We start from the raw sequence: 22,470 nt of genomic DNA, 5'->3' as shown, positions 1-22,470 counted from the left end.
CGAGCAATATCTTACAGACAGTGAGCAAATCAGAGAAGGAAATTTAACCTGTTGGCCTTGAGGCGCTGCCTCTTCTCCTGCGGATTCTTCTACCTCGTGCAGTCGTGCTCCAGTATCCAGGCCGCGCCAGTGCCGCTTCATCCTCGGGGTCCATCAGTGCGCGACGCCGGCTGAAACGCGAAAGAGGGCGCGCGGGCGTGGCAGCGGACTGCGGCGTCGGGAGAGGAGGCGTGGCCTTGGCGGCGGCTGGCGGTAGAGGATGTGGCGTGGCGCCGGATTGCAGCGGCGGCCGACGGGAGAGGACAGAGGAGGCGGCGTGGTGCCGGACTGCAGCGGCAGCCGGCGGGAAAGGAGGCGGCGTGGCGCCGGACTGCAGCAGCTTGAAGGAGCTGACACCTATGCCGCTCTTCTGCAAGGTTACTATCATCGCAGTCTAGTCTTGTTACTCTCCAATGCAGCAAGTAGTATTTTTATTTACTATATGCCAGGCATCGTTTCTTTCCATTTTAGAAATATTTAACCATTATTTTCCTAGAAGCAGTAGCTGCAGAGGTTCTGGTAGTTGGAGTATTGGTTGCAGTAAATGGAATAGTACAAACAAGTTCTTATAGATCTTAGATTGCTTCACTCAAAACTGAATTGGCTGCTTTAAAGCTAATCTGAAAGTAAGCTTTTGGTTGTTTTACTTTGGTAATGCATCTTCGTTGCCAAGTTACTCTGAATTCACTAACTATGCTTCAACGGGCTGGCTCTGCTTCTGCAGATTGGTTTTATACATGAACATATAGGATGCCTAACACTAGAGCTAGAAGAAAAACTCACCGAGCCAGACCAAGGGCGGGTAGGAGGATAGAACACAGATCTTGCTGGGTCAGTGCTGCAGCAAACGGACGCGTCCGGTCGGCGACTCAGCCAGGGAAACCCTTGTATGTAGAGCAGCAAGATATTGGGTAGGAGTCGGATTCAAAAAGAGAAGAAAACAATCGAATCTACTAACTACTAGGATGCATGGAGTTACCGGTGGTCGCCTCGCCGTCGGCATGGCAAGTCCTCTCCTCTCCTCTCCTCCCCTCGCCAAAGTCCAAAGTCACAAGTCACGCACGCGATGCCGCCCGCGGTGTGGCCGTGGCCTTGTACTTATAGGCTCTGTTTGGAAGGAGAAGAGTCCATTTTTTTACACTGGGAGGAGGGAGAGGCACCACTGTTTTGCAGCGTTAGAAATTATGGAGCGGTGTTGATTGGCTGGAATAGCTATCACGCGGATCGCTCTCTCCTCAGCCATACGATTGAAGAGTGGATCTGATATTAGAGTCATCAACCATGCGTGGGGTAGCCCAAATATCCCTGAGATAATTTCTGCTACCACCTCTGCATGCACCTAGAAATCAGCCTAGCTTTTTGAGCTTGTGGTTTTTGGCCTTCCGAGGGAGGTATGTAGGCCTTAACTCCTATCCTCTAATGATATTCCTAGTATAATTGACTTGGTGCCAGCTGAAAAAAAACCTAATACGAGATATTGGCAGGTATAATCAGTATCCCAAGAATTTATAAATACCAGATATAGTCAACCAAATTGTCTTCCTCTTTGCTAGTACTAAACTAAATAATTTTCGGTCATCTCGAAAGTGCTAATCACTGGCTTACAAATATAATGGCGCGGCATCAAACTAAAGTATTGGCCAGACTAAGCTAAATCAAGAGCTATCTGCCAAAGTTCAAAGTCACAAGTTACGCACGCGATGCCGCCCGCGGTGTGGCCATGGCCTTGTACAGGGCTGGAATACATGTCACGCGGACCGCTCTCTCCTCAACCATACGATTGAAAATAGAGAAGAAAGCAGAGTCGTTAAAGCAGAGTCATTAACCCCGCGCTTTCTCCCCGAGATAATTAGCCTCTCTATACACCTCTGCATGCACCGAGAAATTATTACCCTAGCTTTTTGGGCTTGTGGTTTTTCGCCTTCCTGTACGTCTTAACTTATTTGCATAGGCTTCCGGACAAACTAAAAACAAGGTCTGGATACCACGATCGAGGCTGGTACTCCGATCCTCTAATGATATAGCCTGACCGGTCCAGTTCTAGTGAGTACTATAATTAACTTGATGGAAGCTGAAAAAACTAATACGAGATACTATCAAGTTTAATCAGTATGACATGATTTGCGAAATACCAGATATAATCCACCAAATTGTTTTCCTCTTAGCTGCTACTGAACTCAATAGTTTTTGTTTCAACTCAGCTCAGTAGTTTTCTGTTATCTAGAAAGTGGTGATCACTACCTTAAAATATAGTGGCACCGCATAAAACTAAACGTACTGACTAGACTAAGCTGGATCGAGAGCTAGCTGGCCGAAGCATGTACTCGCCAGCATAAAGCAAGATCAATCATATAGCCACATCGATGGGAGCTATAACATTATGAAATGATCATGAGAAACTTTCAGAAATAGTCCCGAGATGTTGCCCAAGAATTCTCAAATTAAATTGGACTCAAAAGCAAACCACCCTTCTTTTTTCAATTAACATCATATAATCAAATGCCCAGTGTATCCATACTACACATCGAAACCTAGAAGCAAACCAAACATCTATATACAATCAAGCTGGTAATTTTGAGCTAGCTAGTGTCAGGACAACTAGGTACATGGACAACTATATGTGGTAGCAAGTATACAAAACGGCGCTTGGCAAATTGAGCTGTCCACCTAGGTGACATTGTCCTTGATGATGGGTTCATCTCGAGGCCGCGCATGTACACATGCCTGCTTGCTCGTGTCTAAGAGCTTGCATGACATTCTACATGTTGGAGCTCCACCCACACTTGGAGGTCAACACCAGGGGCAAGTCGATGCCCTCACTGTCCAGGGACTTCTTCCACTACTCCATCAGTTCCTTCATTCAGGCTCTTGAGATTCCGTGGACACGTTCTGCAGCTTCTCGTCCTCGTAGTCCAGATGAGGCAACATCATTAAGGTCGGTAACCTGCAAGGAAGGATGGGGTTACTTCACAAGCTTGTAATAGATTTCAAAGTATAAATATTGCAAGGTCAAACCCGCAAAGATTGATTGGAGTCGACATATAAATCAATGAGTGAGGGGATCCACCTAATAGGGTCCATGCGACATACACTGGCATTTTCAGGTTTAGATGGATAAAATACTCTATCTTTCTATGTGTTTCCTTGGTACAGACAATTCAGTGGTGTATTTAGCATAACCACATCTATGAAAAACAAGTACGTGTGACCTGCCAATTTTTTCCCAACACTTCTATGCCCAGTATCCACTATTGGGTCCTAGGTACGAGTTCATCAATTAGCAATTCCCCTACATGTCCAAATATGCGGCCTGTCCAATGAAATTTTTGGTAAGCATGTTATACACACTACCACTAAGGATGAATTCTCTAAACAAATGAAATCATCATTAACTAATGCTACAGAGTAAATTGCAATTTCATCAAATAGTATCCATGTTGGACTGGTATAAACTAATGGTACACAGTAAAGAAAAGCATTGTATTCATCTCACTACAGCTTACAGTGAAACCTCAAAACGGATTAGACGATATGCTGAATAGCTACAACCATTCAATGAACCCCATGGTGGCACCAAAGAGTGCATACACATGAATAAGCACAATGGTAACACTATCACATAGTTATACTATGGCCAGGTCATAGGTTATAACAATTCTACATCCCTTACAACATGGAGTATTACTGAACCTGACTGTGAGATGAAAAGATGGCATCACAATAACAAACCTCATAGTTTCTCTTGCTCAAGGTATGGATATTTTCTAGTTGTTCCTTGATGCTTCTTGTAAGGTAAGGGATACCCTTATGTGAGTTGGAACCGAAAAACATACAAGATCACTTCTTCACCCCAGATTATAAAACTACAGCCTCAGTAAGTGAAGCAGGACAAATCTCTCCAATCTAACAAGCCTCACAAGACGATTCCTGTTTGTTGCACCATAGACCAATACGAGAAGAACGAATGGAAATCCCCACGCATAAAAAATCCTCCAATTCCAGTACACAACAGAACAAAGCCGGCGACATACACTCAAAGACAATACCAATAATAAGAAGACCCAATCCACATAAAGCAACAAGTGGCTCAGTGGGCGGTTGACAAAGCCCCATAAAGACATCGCAGCAGACCAGTATAGCACAACCCCACAAGGTCAGCAATAACAACATCCACCGCCACATATGATCCAGCAGAGATAGCATCACAAGACAAAACCAGCCCAAGCAACTAGCAAGCAAAAAAGGCATCTGCAAAGAGAAAGCAATGACAACAACCCGCCATAAACCATCCGATAGTGACCCCGAAAGAAATGACAGGAGAAAATGAAGACGACACAACGGATCCCAAAGGAACAGAATCCCTTTGGGAGTTCTCATTAGTCATGTGTACGGGCTCATATGGGCTCAAATGAATAGACAACAAATCATTTGTACCTTGGTTGGCAGTAAAACAAGGGTAATGAAAATGCATGATATATGGAAGAAGAGTCTCTCTGCAATACATAATGCATTTTACAAATTGATAAAAAGATCAGCTTAACTTTGAACAAAGCTAGCCATTGGGCATTTTTTAAACAAGCTTGAAGATTTCTAGACTTGGTCATCCATGTATCCACCTCTCAACTCAGCGAGAAGGAAACATGCGTATGCATCGCTTGGGAACCGGTGATTAGAGAAACAAATTGTTCTTACCGAGAGGTGGACGCTTGGACAACATGTCGACGTGTCGCCACCGTGACAAGTTTGCACTCGGGGAGGAGAGGATCATCGGTCTCCCAGCCATAGGTCGGCAGTGATCTTCCAATCAGGTCACAACGCTAGAGGTCACAACAGATCTCCTCAATGACAAGCTGCACGGAAAAAAAATCGACAGATAATCAAATAATGTATTTAGCATAACCACACCTATGAAGACAAAGTACATGTGACTAGGCAATGTGCTCCCAACAACCCTGTGCCCAGTAACCACCAAATACAGTAATACCTGGGTCCTAGGTAGGTTTATCAACTAGCAATTCTCCTACATGTCAAAATATGTTGTCAAATGCTGAAAGCACTAATGCTACAGAGTAAAGTGGGAATTTCAACAGATAATGTCCATCATGGTCTGGCATGAACTAACGCTACACAGTAAATAAAAGCACCATTTTCATCCCACTACAGTTTCCATTCAAAACCCAAAAGGGTTACACGATATGCCGAATAGCTCCAACCATCCAATTAATCCCATAGTGGCACCAAAGAGTGCATGAATAAGCACAATGGTAGCATTATCGCATAGTTATACTGTGGACGGGTCATAGGTCATAAAAAGAATTTGGCAACCAAATAACATCGAGTACTAGTGAACCTGGTTGTGAAATGAAAAGAGGGCATCACAATAACATGCCTCATATTTTCTCTTGCTCAAGGGGTATGGAGATTTTCAAGCTGTTCCTTGCTTCCTGTAAGGTAAGAGATACACTTCTGCCTGTACTTCATCCTTGAAACATACACATCAAGTTCGCCATCTGACTTGGAACTGAAAAAGATACAAGGTCACTTCTTTGCCCTTGATCATAAAACTACAACCTCACCAATGGATAGCCGGAAAAATCAAGCACACAACCTCTAAAGCTAGAGATGAAACAAACCTGGCAGGATTGTACAACTTGGAACGATCTGCTCTGCTTTTTTTCTCTTCATCCTTTTCTGTGACGTACCAAACCTGAATTACATGTGAACAAGCAATTCATGTAATATACCTTTCTAATAGTGATAATCTGAATCTGAAGAAATGAATATACAATGCCACTTTACCCAGCCAAGAAATAAATATAAAGATAAATAAAATTCATTGTTCATGGACATCAGTTTCTTTTAACTTGGAAAATTTACTACTCCCTCTATGCCGGTTTAATAGGCTTATTAGAGAGTGCATCGCAAACAAGGTGAGCGATAGGTATAGATAGATTTCCAGTGAATTTTTTCAGCCAAACGATCCCTCATGGTTTGGGAAATAATTGCAGGGATAAGAAACAACGGTCAATCACCCACGTCAATCATGGTGGTCCTTTTGCCCGCAACAGAATTGACCAATCTTTGCTCCCTAATTAATCGGACATTACTACTAACCAAGACTAGCTTCTAGGGACTTTACTATCACAATGAACCCAATAAATCGGTATGGAGGGAGTATTATTTTGACAACAACAATAATATCAACCGTTTGGGTGATGTTGATGCTATATTGTTGATTCAAGCACTACAATATCCCCAATCCAGACCATCCACTTAGTTTAAAAAATGGAAAATTTACGTGAAGAGAAATTAAACTATGACAATTGGAAAAGTTATTTTGAACTATGGATGCTTCTGGAAATGTTAGGATATTTCATAAGAAGATATATTAAACTATGTCATTGAGAATAAAATCAAACTACAGAATCACAAACAGACCTAGGAGAACAAGGATTTATTGCTTCTAATGGTAGAAGCACGTCAATGAAGCCAGACATCATTAAACTAGGGCCGTCCCCTCGGTTGCCCGTCCGTGTTGTACGAAGGCCTGAGCATAAGGACATGTAGCGTGGTAGCGTTACTGGAAACACACTACCTTGTCCTGAGGTTCGTTGTTGTCCAATGAGTTTCTTGGGCTTTAGTTTCCTAACCTTCCATTTCACCTTCTCATCGTTGGATGCCCATGACAGACAAGAATCCTGTAATAGCATCACGAGTAAAAGTTAGGCATTAATAACAAAAGAAAATTATGTTCGGACAAATAAAGTGCAGGACATGAGGAACATAAGTTAGCACATAAACATACAGTTCCAAGTTTTAGATTCATCCAAATACCTCAAATTATTGGTACCTAAGTTACTCCTTGTAAACTTTGAAGTTGCTCGATTGATTAAGTTAGATGCTAATATTAATTTGTCACTCTGGGTCGAGAGGATTAATTTCACAGCTGACATCACTAACAAAAGTAGCTGCATACGACAGTTCTGGTTCAGCGATGCCGAAGCTGATCCGACTTTGAGAATAGCAGAGCACGCATAGTACTGACAAGAGCTAGAGTAAAAGTAGGAAATGTGCAACATATGAAACTAGATGAACCCTTGAAACCCTTAGTTATAGCAAGCTCAAAATAATATTTGATCTAACAGCGAACAACGACCCTAAGGATAACTGATAAGACCAAAGCCCCATGTTGATTCAAGGGCCTCAATAATTCTAAGCTTCAAGACATCTGTAGAAAATGTCTTAAATATATTCGATGCTTATCTTGTTTAGCACATACTCCTATCAGAAAAGCATTCCATCCTAGGTAATCAAAGACCACGCACCTTCCGCTGCACCTGACCAATGGATGCCCCTGGCACTACTAATCTTGTTCAGTACATACTCCCATCAAAAAAAGCATGACGCCGGGATCTGGCAAACAAGGCTGCCTTGAAGCCACATCAGGGGCATACTGGTCTGGTTACACTACCTTAGACACCTGCGCCACGCAGAGGGAAAAGCATCAGTAAGAGCTAAGGTGATGAGCTTGGCGATTATTCATTAAATAGTCAAGTAATAACATTATACTGCAAGACCCATGCAAGAATATATAAAGCCAATAGAGATCAGACACACACAACTGGATGAATATCTAACAAACGGCAAAATCCTTAAGTAAATTAAGTTCAAATGTGCACTCATAGTTGATTATGAGATAGGACAATACATTGATCCAACCATTTTATGAAATGTGGATTTGCCTATATTTCACAAAAGCTTTATGCCATTACTACTCACCAATGAAACGAATAAAGCCAGGAGTGAGCTCACCATCCCAAAGATGTACCAAGCATGTAAGACTTTGACATATCAAGAAAAAATCGAGTCGAGCAGATTCTCAATCTTCTTTTTCCCGTTTTCCAATAATTTCTCCTTGGACAAGCCTCTTCTCTCACCACAAGGCTCCATCATCTTCTCCACAACCATCGGCTGCTGATTCACCCGGTCGTTACGGAAGCACAACTATCTTATCCTCATCGGTCCATCCGGTCCGCAAGAAAAAAGAGGTTTCATTTATCAATTGCAATTCAAAGGTACAATGCAACAACGAGAAGACAAAACATCACGGAAGAGAAGTTATGGACATGGAAAGTTATGATATCTACAGACGAGGGAGAAAGCGCATATGGACCTAGAGGTATTACCAACATAGGACTTATCCTAGGATGAAAAGTGGTTGCGCGCTCACGCTCCACAAGTTCATCCTAAGATTCCTCTTCTGTACCTCCTCTTGAGTTTGTTGTCCATCTTTTACGCACATCGGAGCAGGGAAGATCAGTATTTATTGAGAGGAAGGTACCACAAAAAAAATCATAAGTACCAGCCAAATTTATTCAGCATTGTCAAGGTCAACAAGTAAAATAATAATGTGAAACTAAACTTAGTTTAGCTTTATATGGTGATATTGATTCTGGTTAACTAATAAAGAACATGTGAGAAACATATGAAGCATGATAAACCGTAAGTTTGGATTTACTCGCTTGGTGCAGGCTGCGAGTACTAGCAGCACACAAAATTCAAAAATTCAAAATGGTCATTCTATACTACCTATATATGCTTATAACTTATGTCATATTGCATTCTCTAGTTGTAATTGTTTTGCAAACTTAGAAAACATAGATTGGCGATTGCAACACAAAGCAAAGGAAAGAAGACCTTATGAATTCTAATCCCGAGTATGATATGAACCTATCGATCTAGGGTGAATCCGGACTTGATACATGTCCAGGATCCAACAGGACTCCGGTTCCGATCCAAACTGCCGCTAAGCTGCAGAGCTGTCCTGCAGCTGGCTTGGGCTTCCACCTGCTAGAGTGTATTCCCCACGTGCCATGATTTAACCTTATTACAGTTTTAGTCAACCTGAATACTTGGTAGATCCTACAAACCAAAATGAAAACAAGGGATACGGAAGTTGGACATACATACTTTGAGGGCAGTATAACACAGTTGATAAACACAGCTGTATCTTTTTGTTTCGAAAAAAGCCTAACAGCTCTGGGGGGTAATTTATATTTTGCCTACTGGAATCCTAACATCCACAAATCCGCTACAATTATACGTCGTGCACAAAAGCTGATTGATACTTTTTATCAAAGGTGATACATATTTCAAACTGGGTATTGAGTACCCTCACGTGCTAGCTGGTGGCCTCGGCCCATCAAGGGTCTACAACAGAAGGTACTGCCATCAGATGTTGATGGAATGACTCTGCCTTCTGAGCGCCCATTACTCGCTCTCTTACTTGATATCTCCAGCAATAGCAAAATGAATAGGTGCATATCCTACAACAAGATGAACCAACAGAAATATCTAACCAACAACCATATTAGAGGCTCACACGGAATCTACAATCATAAAAGAAAACTTGTATATCTGCAGCAGCAATGCTATGTGATCTGTAAATATGTCATTCGCCAAGAAAAATAGATAGGTTTTCTGCAGCAGATTGGTGGGCTGTTCCACTTAATCATCGGACCATGCAGCATTAGTACCAAGCCCTAAACCACTTTTACAACATAGATATAGGATATCGCCATCCATACAACTGTTGTAAAAATTTCTTCCCGTGAAAGTATAAGCTCCAAAGCTATTTTTCTGTACGTCTACACTAATATAAAAAACATAAGAGGGGTTTGATCCATATAACATCAACCAAACGATTACCTGCATCTAAAGCTTCAGAGTTCTCCAATGATGCATCAATTTAAGTCGTACCCACATAATCATTACCCTTAATCACCTAAATCTAACTATTAGGATTAGCCTAATGATGTGGTTCCAATTTCCACACCCCACGCCCACGTCATTTTCCATATATCCGCCGCCCGCATAGATTGTACAAAATCTGTGGCATCCACTCAAAAAAAAGAACCACCCGTCATCGAGAGCAGGCACGCCGTGACCTCCCAAGACCCGACAATATTTCCTACTGTGTCGCCCCATGCATCCCGCCACGCATTTCCTGCCCCGCAAGGTCTTTTGAGCATCCCCCATTCCGAGGAGATCCATGCGATCCTCGATGGACAGATTGTGGTCATCCCCGGAGAGGTGAGGTTTCTGGTGTGGAGAGGTATGCAGCCACCGCCAACCAAAACAAGGCGAGAACGACCATGATTCAAAGGAAGCCAAGCTCCGCGCGAGACTGAACTCGCCGATTGCATCTAAGAAGCCGAAAGATCTCACGGTTCTCTCTTGATGTCCATCAGAAAATAATCTCTAAAATTTGTTCTTGACGATCGCAAGGATTTGAAACATGCAGACACCAAGGTGAGTGAATTTGTGAAAACACTGGGACATCGATGAATTATGTTCAACTCTGGGTGGTTTCAATAATCAGAAGACACTATTCCAACGGGAGAACGCACACCAACTTCAACCTCGGTTTATTTTATATAAATGGTTTGTATTGACTAACTTTTTTTTATCACATCTCATTTCAAATAAAACTGGACTCATACATGTATAATAGTCCGTGATCCAACACGATCAAAGCAAGCAGAAACAGAGTAGAATCCTGAGAAAGAAGGGAGTGTTGGTATCGACCTGTAGGACAAATTGTATTGTGCAATGCATTATCTTATATTTGAAAGCAGAATGCTCACGATAAATATTTTATCTATTTGTTTGTGTAATATTTTCGAGAAGGGATAATTGGGCAGATGATCCAAGGTAAGAGGTAAATTGCATTTGAGAAATAGTGTGGCACTGATATAGCTACCAGTAACTCATTCAAAGGCATTAGCTTGACAGATCTATTGATTCTTCCTTTAGTCTACTACAATAATAAATTTGCAGTGTATTTTTTTTGAGTTCATATCAGTCCAAAGGCGAGAATGCAAGATATTGCTAGTGTTTGCAAGGGGCCAGAAATTGTATCCAAAAGTGAAAGTAGGCACTGCACAACTGCTGCTAAGTTGCATTTTGTGCAACCGGTAGCAAACAGTTTATATAACAATAAGAAGCAAGCCGAGTATCACAAGTAAAACCATCCGACACTTGGACATATTCACCGGGCAGCGAGAAAAGAAACACCACGGCCATTGCACAAGGAATAGACATGAAGGAGGAGAGGGGCCTCACCGGGTAGGTGCAGGTTAGGAGGTCGGGGACGGAGTCGGCGGCCGCAGCAACGAGAACGGAGTGGTCTTCGGCAGCAGCAGGTCGAGGACGGAGTCGGCGGCCGCAGGTCGAGGAGGTTGTCTAGCTAGGAGGTCGGCGGCGGCCGGGAAAGCGACCACCATACTCCTCCTTGCCTCCCTGCGACGAGCTCCACGATGGCGGGACGCAGATGCCGCGGAGGAGCGCCGGCCGCCCCTGCTGCTTGGGCCGTCGCCCACTGATGGCGTGTATTTCACACGTTCGTTGGGCAACCCCAAGAGGAAGGTATGATGAGCACAGCAGCAAGTTTTCCCTCAGAAAGAAACCAAGGTTTATCGAACCAGGAGGAGCCAAGAAGCACGTTGAAGGTTGATGGCGGCGAGATGTAGTGCGGCGCAACACCGGAGATTCCGGCGCCAACGTGGAACCTGCACAACACAACCAAGCTACTTTGCCCCAACGAAACGGTGAGGTTGTCAATCTCACTCGGCTTGCTGTAACAAAGGATTAACCGTATTGTGTGGAATATGATTGTTTGCGAGAGAAAACAGTAGAACAAGTATTGCGGTAGATTGTATTTCGAGTAAAGAGAATTGGACCGGGGTCCACGAGTTCACTAGAGGTGTCTCTCCCATAAGACGAACGGCATGTTGGGTGAACAAATTACCGTTGGGCAATTGACAAATAAAGAGAGCATGACAATGCACATACATATCATGATGAGTATAGTGAGATTTAATTGGGCATTACGACAAAGTACATAGACCGCCATCCAACTGCATCTATGCCTAAAAAGTCCACCTTCGGGTTATCATCCGAACCCCCTCCGGTATTAAGTTGCAAAGCAACGAGACAATTGCATTAAGTATGGTGCGTAATGTAATCAACAACTACATCCTTAGACATAGCATCAATGTTTTATCCCTAGTGGCAACAGCACAACACAACCTTAGAACTTTACGTCACCTGTCCCGGTGTCAATGCGGGCATGAACCCACTATCGAGCATAAGTACTCCCTCTTGGAGTTAAAAGCATCTACTTGGCCGGAGCATCTACTAATAACGGAGAGCATGCAAGATCATAAACAACACATAAGCATAACTTTGATAATCAACATAACAAGTATTCTCTATTCATCGGATCCCAACAAACGCAACATATAGAATTACATATAGATGATCTTGATCATGATAGGCAGCTCACAAGATCCGACAATGATAGCACAATGGGGAGAAGACAACCATCTAGCTACTGCTATGGACCCATAGTCCGGGGGTAGACTACTCACTCATCACTCCGGAGGCGACCATGGCGGCGTAGAGTCCTCCGGGGAGATGATTCCCCTCTCCGGCGGGGGTGCCGGAGAGCGATCTCCGGGATCCCCGAGATGGGATCGGCGGCGACGGCGTCTCGGTAATGTTTTCCGTATCGTGGCTCTCGGTGCGGGGGTTTCGTCACGGAGGCTATTTGTAGGCGGAAGGGCAGGTCAAGAGGCGGCACGGGGGCCCACACCACGGGCCGGCGCGGCCAAGGGGGGCGCGCCGCCCTAGGGTTTGGCGCCCACTGTGGCCCCTCTTCGTCTCTCCTTCGGACTTACGGAAGCTTCGTGAGAAAATAGGCCTCCGGGCTTTTATTTCGTCCAATTCCGAGAATATTTCTTTACTAGGATTTCTGAAACCAAAAACAGCAGAAAACGACAGCGGCACTTCGGCATCTTGTTAATAGGTTAGTTCCGAGAAAATGCACGAATATGGCATAAAGTGTGCATAAAACATGTAGATAACATCAATAATGTGGCATGGAACACAAGAAATTATCGATACGTTGGAGACGTATCAGCATCCCCAAGCTTAGTTACTGCTCGTCCCGAGCGAGGTAAAACGATAACAAAGATAATTTCTGGAGTGACATGCCATCATAAACTTGATCATACTATTTGTAAAGCATATGTAGTGAATGCAGCGATCAAAACAATGTGTATGACATGAGTAAACAAGTGAATCATAAAGCAAAGACTTTTCATGAATAGCATTTCAAGACAAGCATCAATAAGTCTTGCATAAGAGTTAACTCATAAAGCAATAATTCAAAGTAAAGGTATTGAAGCAACACAAAAGAAGATTAAGTTTCAGCGGTTGCTTTCAACTTGTAACATGTATATCTCATGGATATCGTCAACATAGAGTAACATAATAAGTGCAATAAGCAAGTATGTAAGAATCAATGCACAGTTCACACAAGTGTTTGCTTCTTGAGGTGGAGAGAAATAGGTGAACTGACTCAACATTGAAAGTAAAAGAATGGTCCTCATAGAGGAAAAGCATCGATTGCTATATTTGTGCTAGAACTTTGATTTTGAAAACATGAAACAATTTTGTCAACGGTAGTAATAGAGCATATGCATCATGTAAATTATATCTTATAAGTTGCAAGCCTCATGCATAGTGTACTAATAGTGCTCGCACCTTGTCCTAATTAGCTTGGACTACCTGGATTATCACCGCAATACATATGCTTTAACCAAGTATCACAAAGGGGTACCTCTATGCCGCTCTGTACAAAGGTCTAAGGAGAAAGCTCGCATTTGGATTTCTCGCTTTTGATTATTCTCAACTTAGACATCCATACCGGGACAACATAGACAACGAGATAATGGACTCCTCTTTTAATGCTTTAAGCATTCAACAACAATTAATTCTTTTCTCATTAGAGATTTGAGGATGTTTGTCCAAAACTGAAACTTCCACCATGGAACATGGCTTTAGTTAGCGGCCCAATGTTCTTCTCTCACAATATGCATGCTCAAACCATTCAACTCGGTGTAGATCGCCCTTACTTCGGACAAGACGAACATGCATAGCAACTCACATGAAATTCAACAACGAGTTGATGGCGTTCCCAGATAAACATGGTTATCGCACAACAAGCAACTTAATAAGAGATAAAGTGCATAATTACATATTCAATACCACAATAGTTTTTAAGCTATTTGTCCCATGAGCTATATATTGCAAAGGTGAATGATGGAATTTTAAAGGTAGCACTCAAGCAATTTACTTTGGAATGGCTGGAAAATACCATGTAGTAGGTAGGTATGGTGGACACAAATGGCATAGTGGTTGGCTCAAGTATTTTGGATGCATGAGAAGTATTCCCTCTCGATACAAGGTTTAGGCTAGCAAGGTTATTTGAGGCAAACACAAGGATGAACTAGTACAGCAAAACTCACATAAAAGACATATTGAAAGCATTATAATACTCTATACCGTCTTCCTTGTTGTTCAAACTCAAAACTAGAAATTATCTAGACCTTAGAGAAACCAAATATGCAAACCAAATTTTAGCATGCTCTATGTATTTCTTCATTAATGGGTGCAAAGCATATGATGCAAGAGCTTAAACATGAGCACAACAATTGCCAAGTATCACATTACCCAAAACATTTATAGCAATTACTACATGTATCATTTTCCAATTCCAACCATATAACAATTTAACGAAGGAGAAACTTCGCCATGAATACTATGAGTAGAAACCAAGGACATATTTGTCCATATGCTACAGCGGAGTGTGTATCTCTCCCATAAAGTGAATGCTAGGATCCATTTTATTCAAACAAAACAAAAACTAAAACAAAACGACGCTCCAAGAAAAAGCACATAAGATGTGGCCGAATAAAAATGTAGTTTCAGGGGAGGAACCTGATAATTTGTTGATGAAGAAGGGGATGCCTTGGGCATCCCCAAGCTTAGACGCTTGAGTCTTCTTGATATATGCAGGGGTGAACCACCGGGTGCATCCCCAAGCTTAGAGCTTTTCACTCTCCTTGATCATGTTGCATCATACTCCTCTCTTGATCCTTGAAAACTTCCTCCACACCAAACTCGAAACAACTCATTAGAGGGTTAGTGCACAATATAAATTGACATATTCAGAGGTGACACAATCATTCTTAACACTTCTGGACATTGCATAATGCTACTGGACATTAGTGGATCAAAGAAATTCATCCAACATAGCGAAAGAGGCAATGCGAAATAAAAGGCAGAATCTGTCAAAACAGAACAGTTCGTATTGACGAATTTTAAAATGGCACCAGACTTGCTCAAATGAAAATGCTCAAATTGAATGAAAGTTGCGTACATATCTGAGGATCATGCACGTAAATTGGCATAATTTTCTGAGCTTCCTGCAGGGCAGTGGGCTCAGATTCGTGACAGCAAAGAAATCTGGAACTGCGCAGTAATCCAAATCTAGTACTTACTTTTCTATCAACGGCTTAACTTGGCACAACAAAACTCAAAACTAAGATAAGGAGAGGTTGCTACAGTAGTAAACAACTTCCAAGACACAAAATAAAAACAAAGTACTGTAGGTAAAAACATGGGTTGTCTCCCATAAGCGCTTTTCTTTAACGCCTTTCAGCTAGGCGCGAAAGTGTGTATCAAGTATTATCGAAGGGTGGTGCATCAACATTACCTTGGGCCTTACCCTTACCTTTATTATTGTTTTTCTTTCCCTTTGGTTTAGGAAATATACGAGTTTCTCCTGGTATAGAGGTGAATTTCAAAGTGCCTTCTCCAACATCAATGATTGCTCCCAATAGTTTCAGCGGGGATCTTCCGAGTGTGAGTTTTCCTGTTTCAACAACAAGATAATCAATGGATATTGTTCTCCCACAAATAGTTGTATGCACACCTGCGGCTATTCCTTTAGGGATTATAGTAGAGTTATCAATGAGAGTTATCTTTTCTCCTCCTTCCTCAACTCCCCAAAGTTTCAAAGATTTATAAATACTTTCGGGCATAAGGCAAAATTCATACATAATATCACGGTAGGCATGGAGTGTTCGATCACCGATAAAAATTTTAACGAAGGATCCCACAATGAGAGTTTAGAGTTCACTAAGACTTGTTCAAGACGATTACGAACGTGGCAATAGTTATCATTCAAGCGAGATGTACTTATCTCCGGAGTATTTAATCTACTATATATGCTAGCGAGGATCTGAATCAAAGTTATTAGCTGAATCATATGATGCAACCAACTTCTTTATGGCATTAAAAGCTTGATCCCCATTGCAATGAAGGAAATCTCCTCCCACTAAAGTATCCAAAGCGTATCTATAGCGAACCATAAGACCAAAATAAAAATTACTAAGGAGCAAACTTAGAGTCATTTGAGGTTCGGTTTCACGATAAGAAGTAAAAATTCTAGACCAAGCATCCTTAAAACTCTCCTCATCCCCTTGTTTAAAAGTGAAGACTAATTCTTCAGGCGAAGAAGTAACAGGTTCAGAGCTAGACATGGTAACAAAAAGTAACTAAATATATTTTTTTGTATTTTTTTTAATATTGAGTACAAGACAATAAAGCAAACTAGATAAAGTAAATGCAAGTAAACTAATTTTTTTGTGTTTTTGATATAGCAAACAAGATAGCAAATAAAGTAAAACTAGCAACTAATTTTTTTTGTATTTTGATTTAGTGCAGCAAACAAAGTAGTAAATAAAATAAAGCAAGACAAAAACAAAGTAAAGAGATTGAGAAGTGGAGACTCCCCTTGCAGCGTGTCTTGATCTCCCGGCAACGGCGCCGAGAAAATATGCTTGATGGCGTGTATTTCACACGTTCGTTGGGCAACCCCAAGAGGAAGGTATGATGAGCACAGCAGCAAGTTTTCCCTCAGAAAGAAACCAAGGTTTATCGAACCGAGGAGGAGCCAAGAAGCACGTTGAAGGTTGATGGCGGCGAGATGTAGTGCGGCGCAACACCGGAGATTCGGCGCCAACGTGGAACCTGCACAACACAACCAAGCTACTTTGCCCCAACGAAACAGGTGAGGTTGTCAATCTCACCGGCTTGCTGTAACAAAGGATTAACCGTATTGTGTGGAATATGATTGTTTGCGAGAGAAAACGAGTAGAACAAGTATTGCGGTAGATTGTATTTCGAGTAAAGAGAATTGGACCGGGGTCCACGGTTCACTAGAGGTGTCTCTCCCATAAGACGAACGGCATGTTGGGTGAACAAATTACAGTTGGGCAATTGACAAATAAAGAGAGCATGACAATGCACATACATATCATGATGAGTATAGTGAGATTTAATTGGGCATTACGACAAAGTACATAGACCGCCATCCAACTGCATCTATGCCTAAAAAGTCCACCTTCGAGGTTATCATCCGAACCCCCTCCGGTATTAAGTTGCAAAGCAACGAGACAATTGCATTAAGTATGGTGCGTAATGTAATCAACAACTACATCCTTAGACATAGCATCAATGTTTTATCCCTAGTGGCAACGGCACAACACAACCTTAGAACTTTACATCACTTGTCCCAGGTGTCAATGCGAGGCATGAACCCACTATCGAGCATAAGTACTCCCTCTTGGAGTTAAAAGCATCTACTTGGCCAGAGCATCTACTAATAACGGAGAGCATGCAAGATCATAAACAACACATAAGCATAACTTTGATAATCAACATAACAAGTATTCTCTATTCATCGGATCCCAACAAACGCAACATATAGAATTACATATAGATGATCTTGATCATGATAGGCAGCTCACAAGATCCGACAATGATAGCACAATGGGGAGAAGACAACCATCTAGCTACTGCTATGGACCCATAGTCCAGGGGTAGACTACTCACTCATCACTCCGGAGGCGACCATGGCGGCGTAGAGTCCTCCGGGAGATGATTCCCCTCTCCGGCGGGGTGCCGGAGGCGATCTCCGAGGATCCCCGAGATGGGATCGGCGGCGACGGCGTCTCGGTAATGTTTTCCGTATCGTGGCTCTCGGTGCTGGGGGTTTCGTCACGGAGGCTATTTGTAGGCGGAAGGGCAGGTCAAGAGGCGGCACGGGGGCCCACACCACGGGCCGGCGCGGCCAAGGGGGCCGCGCCGCCCTAGGGTTTGGCGCCCCGTGGCCCCTCTTCGTCTCTCCTTCGGACTTCGGAAGCTTCGTGAGAAAATAGGCCTCCGGGCTTTTATTTCGTCCAATTCCGAGAATATTTCTTTACTAGGATTTCGAAACCAAAAACAGCAGAAAACAGACAAGCGGCACTTCGGCATCTTGTTAATAGGTTAGTTCCAGAAAATGCACGAATATGGCATAAAGTGTGCATAAAACATGTAGATAACATCAATAATGTGGCATGGAACACAAGAAATTATCGATACGTTGGAGACGTATCACCCACAGCTGGAGCATCGAGGCCGGAAGGCGCCATGGCTGTGAGTGGGGGCGTGACCTGCGCTCCGGCCGGATGGCGAGGACAAGGAATGGTCGGGAGGAGGTTCTTCTCAACGCCGGCCGGCCCCTAGAGCATGGCGGACGCGTGGGGCATCAGTGGGATTGGCCTAGGTGGGTGGGATTGGGAGTGGCCGGCCGGTGAACGAGCAGCGAGCGACGGCGACGGCGACGGCGAAGAGATGGATAGGAGAATGGCGAGGGATTGGGGTGACCGGCCGGTGAACTGCAAGGCGGGGAGCAGCAGCGAGCGACGGGGCGGCCGATTGAGTGAGAGATGGATAGGAGAAAGGGGATTGTGAGGTGAGGTCATGCGCCGTGCGTGCCTTGCGATGTGAGGTGAGATTTTGTTGCTCCCAGTTAATCCCACGCCTCTTTTCCAGCCGATTAGGTTTGGTAACTCACACAAATCATGGTATTGTATCATAAATTTCTCCTACTAATGACATCGGCTACTCATCAATCTCAATATTGATTTTTTTTTACGATGAACAAATACCATAATAGCTGGGCTGGCTCCTCGGGTTTTGGTTTGTCCGCTAATTATTACCTCTCCCTCCTCGATGCGTTTGCCTATCCGAGTTAATGACTCTCCACTAATCCTTCTCTCTTCCCAGTAAATTTCTGTTAATTAATGCGGCATGCAATGCCAGTTTAGAGAGAAATAAAATAAACACGTCGCTTGATTTTAGGGACGTTAATTGTATATTCTTTGATTATTACTCCAATATTTGAAATAGAGGAGGGAATTTGGATAGCCAAACAGAGGGAGCCCTTCCATTAATGCACTGCCTACGGCAATTAGGCCAGCAATTGCAGGTTTGAGCAAGCTATTGGAATAAATTTATTGTTTTTTCATTCACGTACTATTTGATGCGTGATTTTCTATCATGTGGTTGCATGTATATAGATATATACTTTTAATAAACAAACTCTATTTAAATTAACCAACCGTCAATCTCAAGACCCGCTGGATCAGTTTCTTGGACCCGGTCTCTCGAAGGTGCTCATAGGGGTATGATGTGTGTGCGCGCGTTCATAGGAGTGAGTGTATATGCGGATATATTGTGTTTCGCTGAAGGAGTTCTTTTTCTTGAGAGAACACGGGCGAGTTTGAACACCACAGTTACCGTCCTCCTGCCGGCGATGAGTCGACGATGTCATGAGAGAAATGAGGAGAAACATTGTTGCCGACGCTAATGGTTCCATGTAGACTGCTCACAAAACTATCGTTGAACCGGGGCTCGTCGACTCCAACGATCAACCTAACATGTACAATTGCACGAGACGAGCTACGACATGGTCTTACAACTCATATATCCTCAGTCGGAGTCCTCAAGAATATTGGAACTAGGTACTTAGTTGATATTCTAGGTGTAGTGGAAAATCTCTCTGTTACATTCATTGCTTGCATGTGTCGCATCCACCGTCACGTGCTCAACATCGTCAACGAATATATGTTCTTGTACTCGCACATTACCTCACTAATACAAAATACCGACTCAACTCCCCAAGATCAGCAACAACAACCCGAATCCGCACATACCAAAAAAACAATGAGTGATGAGCTTCCATGCGAGATGAAGGCGGTGCATGTAGGGTGGGTGCCGTTGTCCGGGAAGTCCAAAAATTATTTAAATATAGGCCTTAAAACACTCCCCCACTTGCTAATGTATATGTAGGCGAGTAAACCCAAGTTTTGAAAGATGATTGAGGGCAACATATATGAGGAATCAGCTAAGGTAAACGGAGAGTAACGCAAGTACGAGGGACGGTTACGGGAAGAAGACCATCAGTTTGATCAAAGCTCGAGGATATGAAGAGGGACGATGTGTAGATGCTGGATCGACATTAGGGTGTGGTCCAGGGAATGAGCAGGCCCTCAGCCTGTTTTGACGAGTTTAGTTCTTTCCTTGCTCGATTAACGAGAGGGTAGCCTAGTCGGCCCGTGGAGTAGAAGCCCATACATGTTGGCCAGGCCATTCGATGGTAATTAACGCAGAGAAGGGGTTCCAGCGATGATTCAAAAAGATGGATATACACGAGATCTAACGGTCCAAAGTATCAAATCGACGTGGATTGGCCCTGGTGTCTTAATTACATATTACTTATGCAATAATGGTGCTCTCAGTAAACACTTCAATGCTTGGTTTGACTTTTAACTTTGACCTATGAAATTCTGCATATTAAATCTCGAGCTATGTAAAATATTTTAATCACGGTCATCGTTGGAGATGATTTATGTGAATCGGTGTTGCGCTCTTTATCGCTCTTGGCAATCTTTGGTGTCGGAGCCGTCGCGCACTGTTGTCATCATCGTCGCTAGTTTTTTCCAAGGGATAGTTAGTAACTATAATTTATTTGATTCAATTATTTTATGCTTTGGGATTTATTACCTATTATTTCATGTGCCATTAGGCTTGTTATATTATGCTAAACATCGATATATCGCTCGTTGGAAAACCAAGGATGGCAAGATAGTCACCATGCACACCTTACTGGTTTGAGCACCCTTATAGTCATCCTTTTTACGACAATGTACACCCGAGCAGTGGCGGAGCGTGACAGATACCTAAGGGTGGGCCGGTCAGTAGAGAATGGGCCATTTGTCTGCTAATGGGCTAAATTTGTGACAAAACATAAGGGAATGCTGGCAGGAAAGGGTGGGCCACGGCCCAGTATGGCCCACCGTAGCGCCGCCACTGCACCCGAGGTCTTGGCTAAGTACATACTTATATTTTTGTAAGTTTGGTTGACATAATCACCACTAACTACGAGAATTAAATTCAATATTAGTCCATTATTGTCAGTGGCAGCGTATATGTACCAAAGCCATGTGTCCAAAAAAATACTTTCTTTATTATACTAGCAACGTTTTTACAATCTTGTACTAAACAATGTTTTGTACTTATATCCCATGACCTTTACATCACCATCTTCGATGTGTGTGTACATTGTCAAGCTAATGTCGAGGGTGCAACGCCCGACAACAACTAGGTTGCACACCTGTTGTCCCCGATGTCTTAGTTGGAGAGCTATTTGGGAGTTATGTTGAAAAGTGTACAACTTTTTAAAAAAAAAAACTTTAAGCTTTGGGATGGAGGTAATAGTGTTTATGGTTGTATCATCATGAAGTTATACCTATATTTGCATGGATGTGGGCCTTGTGTTGGCCCGGGAACCCATCAATGTCTACTTTGGCATTATGATGTGGGCCTTCAATACACGAGACAACTTTGGCTCTTTTCATCCCTCTATCCCTTGGGATCTAGCCTAAGAGGAGCAATGTTATGATCATGGTGTTACAAGCAAAGTTATCTTGGCAAATCCTCTCCTCTCCTCTCCTCTCCTCTCCTCTCCTCTCCTCGCCAAAGTCCAAAGTCACAAGTCACGCACGCGATGCCGCCCGCGGTGTGGCCGTGGCCTTGTACTTATAGGCTCTGTTTGGAAGGAGAAGAGTCCATTTTTTTACACTGGGAGGAGGGAGAGGCACCACTGTTTTGCAGCGTTAGAAATTATGGAGCGGTGTTGATTGGCTGGAATAGCTATCACGCGGATCGCTCTCTCCTCAGCCATACGATTGAAGAGTGGATCCGATATTAGAGTCATCAACCATGCGTGGGGTAGCCCAAATATCCCCGAGATAATTTCTGCTACCACCTCTCGCATGCACCTAGAAATCAGCCTAGCTTTTTGAGCTTGTGGTTTTTGGCCTTCCGAGGGAGGTATGTAGGCCTTAACTCCTATCCTCTAATGATATTCCTAGTATAATTGACTTGGTGCCAGCTGAAAAAAAACCTAATACGAGATATTGGCAGGTATAATCAGTATCCCAAGAATTTATAAATACCGGATATAGTCAACCAAATTGTCTTCCTCTTTGCTAGTACTAAACTAAATAATTTTCGGTCATCTCGAAAGTGCTAATCACCGGCTTACAAATATAATGGCGCGGCATCAAACTAAAGTATTGGCCGGACTAAGCTAAATCAAGAGCTATCTCGCCAAAGTTCAAAGTCACAAGT

General features: G+C 43.0%; 2 long non-coding RNA genes across 2 annotated transcripts; both read right to left on the bottom strand.

Moving 5' to 3' along the window:
* Nucleotides 1–2,480: 2,480 nt before the first annotated feature.
* LOC124678391 lies at nt 2,481–4,116 on the bottom strand. The gene is made up of 2 exons (XR_006994450.1): nt 3,769–4,116; nt 2,481–2,983 (listed from the first exon to the last, which is right to left on the bottom strand). It is a non-coding gene; the product is annotated as an uncharacterized LOC124678391 (long non-coding RNA).
* Nucleotides 4,117–5,434: 1,318 nt separating this feature from the next.
* Nucleotides 5,435–6,733, bottom strand: LOC124679300. The gene is made up of 3 exons (XR_006994916.1): nt 6,478–6,733; nt 5,673–5,746; nt 5,435–5,560 (listed from the first exon to the last, which is right to left on the bottom strand). It is a non-coding gene; the product is annotated as an uncharacterized LOC124679300 (long non-coding RNA).
* Nucleotides 6,734–22,470: the final 15,737 nt, after the last annotated feature.

The sequence above is a fragment of the Lolium rigidum genome, chromosome 7 (assembly GCF_022539505.1).
Source record: "Lolium rigidum isolate FL_2022 chromosome 7, APGP_CSIRO_Lrig_0.1, whole genome shotgun sequence".
Taxonomy (NCBI): Eukaryota; Viridiplantae; Streptophyta; class Magnoliopsida; order Poales; family Poaceae; genus Lolium; species Lolium rigidum.
The sequence above is the reverse complement of the archived record's forward strand: the minus strand, read 5'-3'. Positions and strand labels throughout refer to the sequence as shown.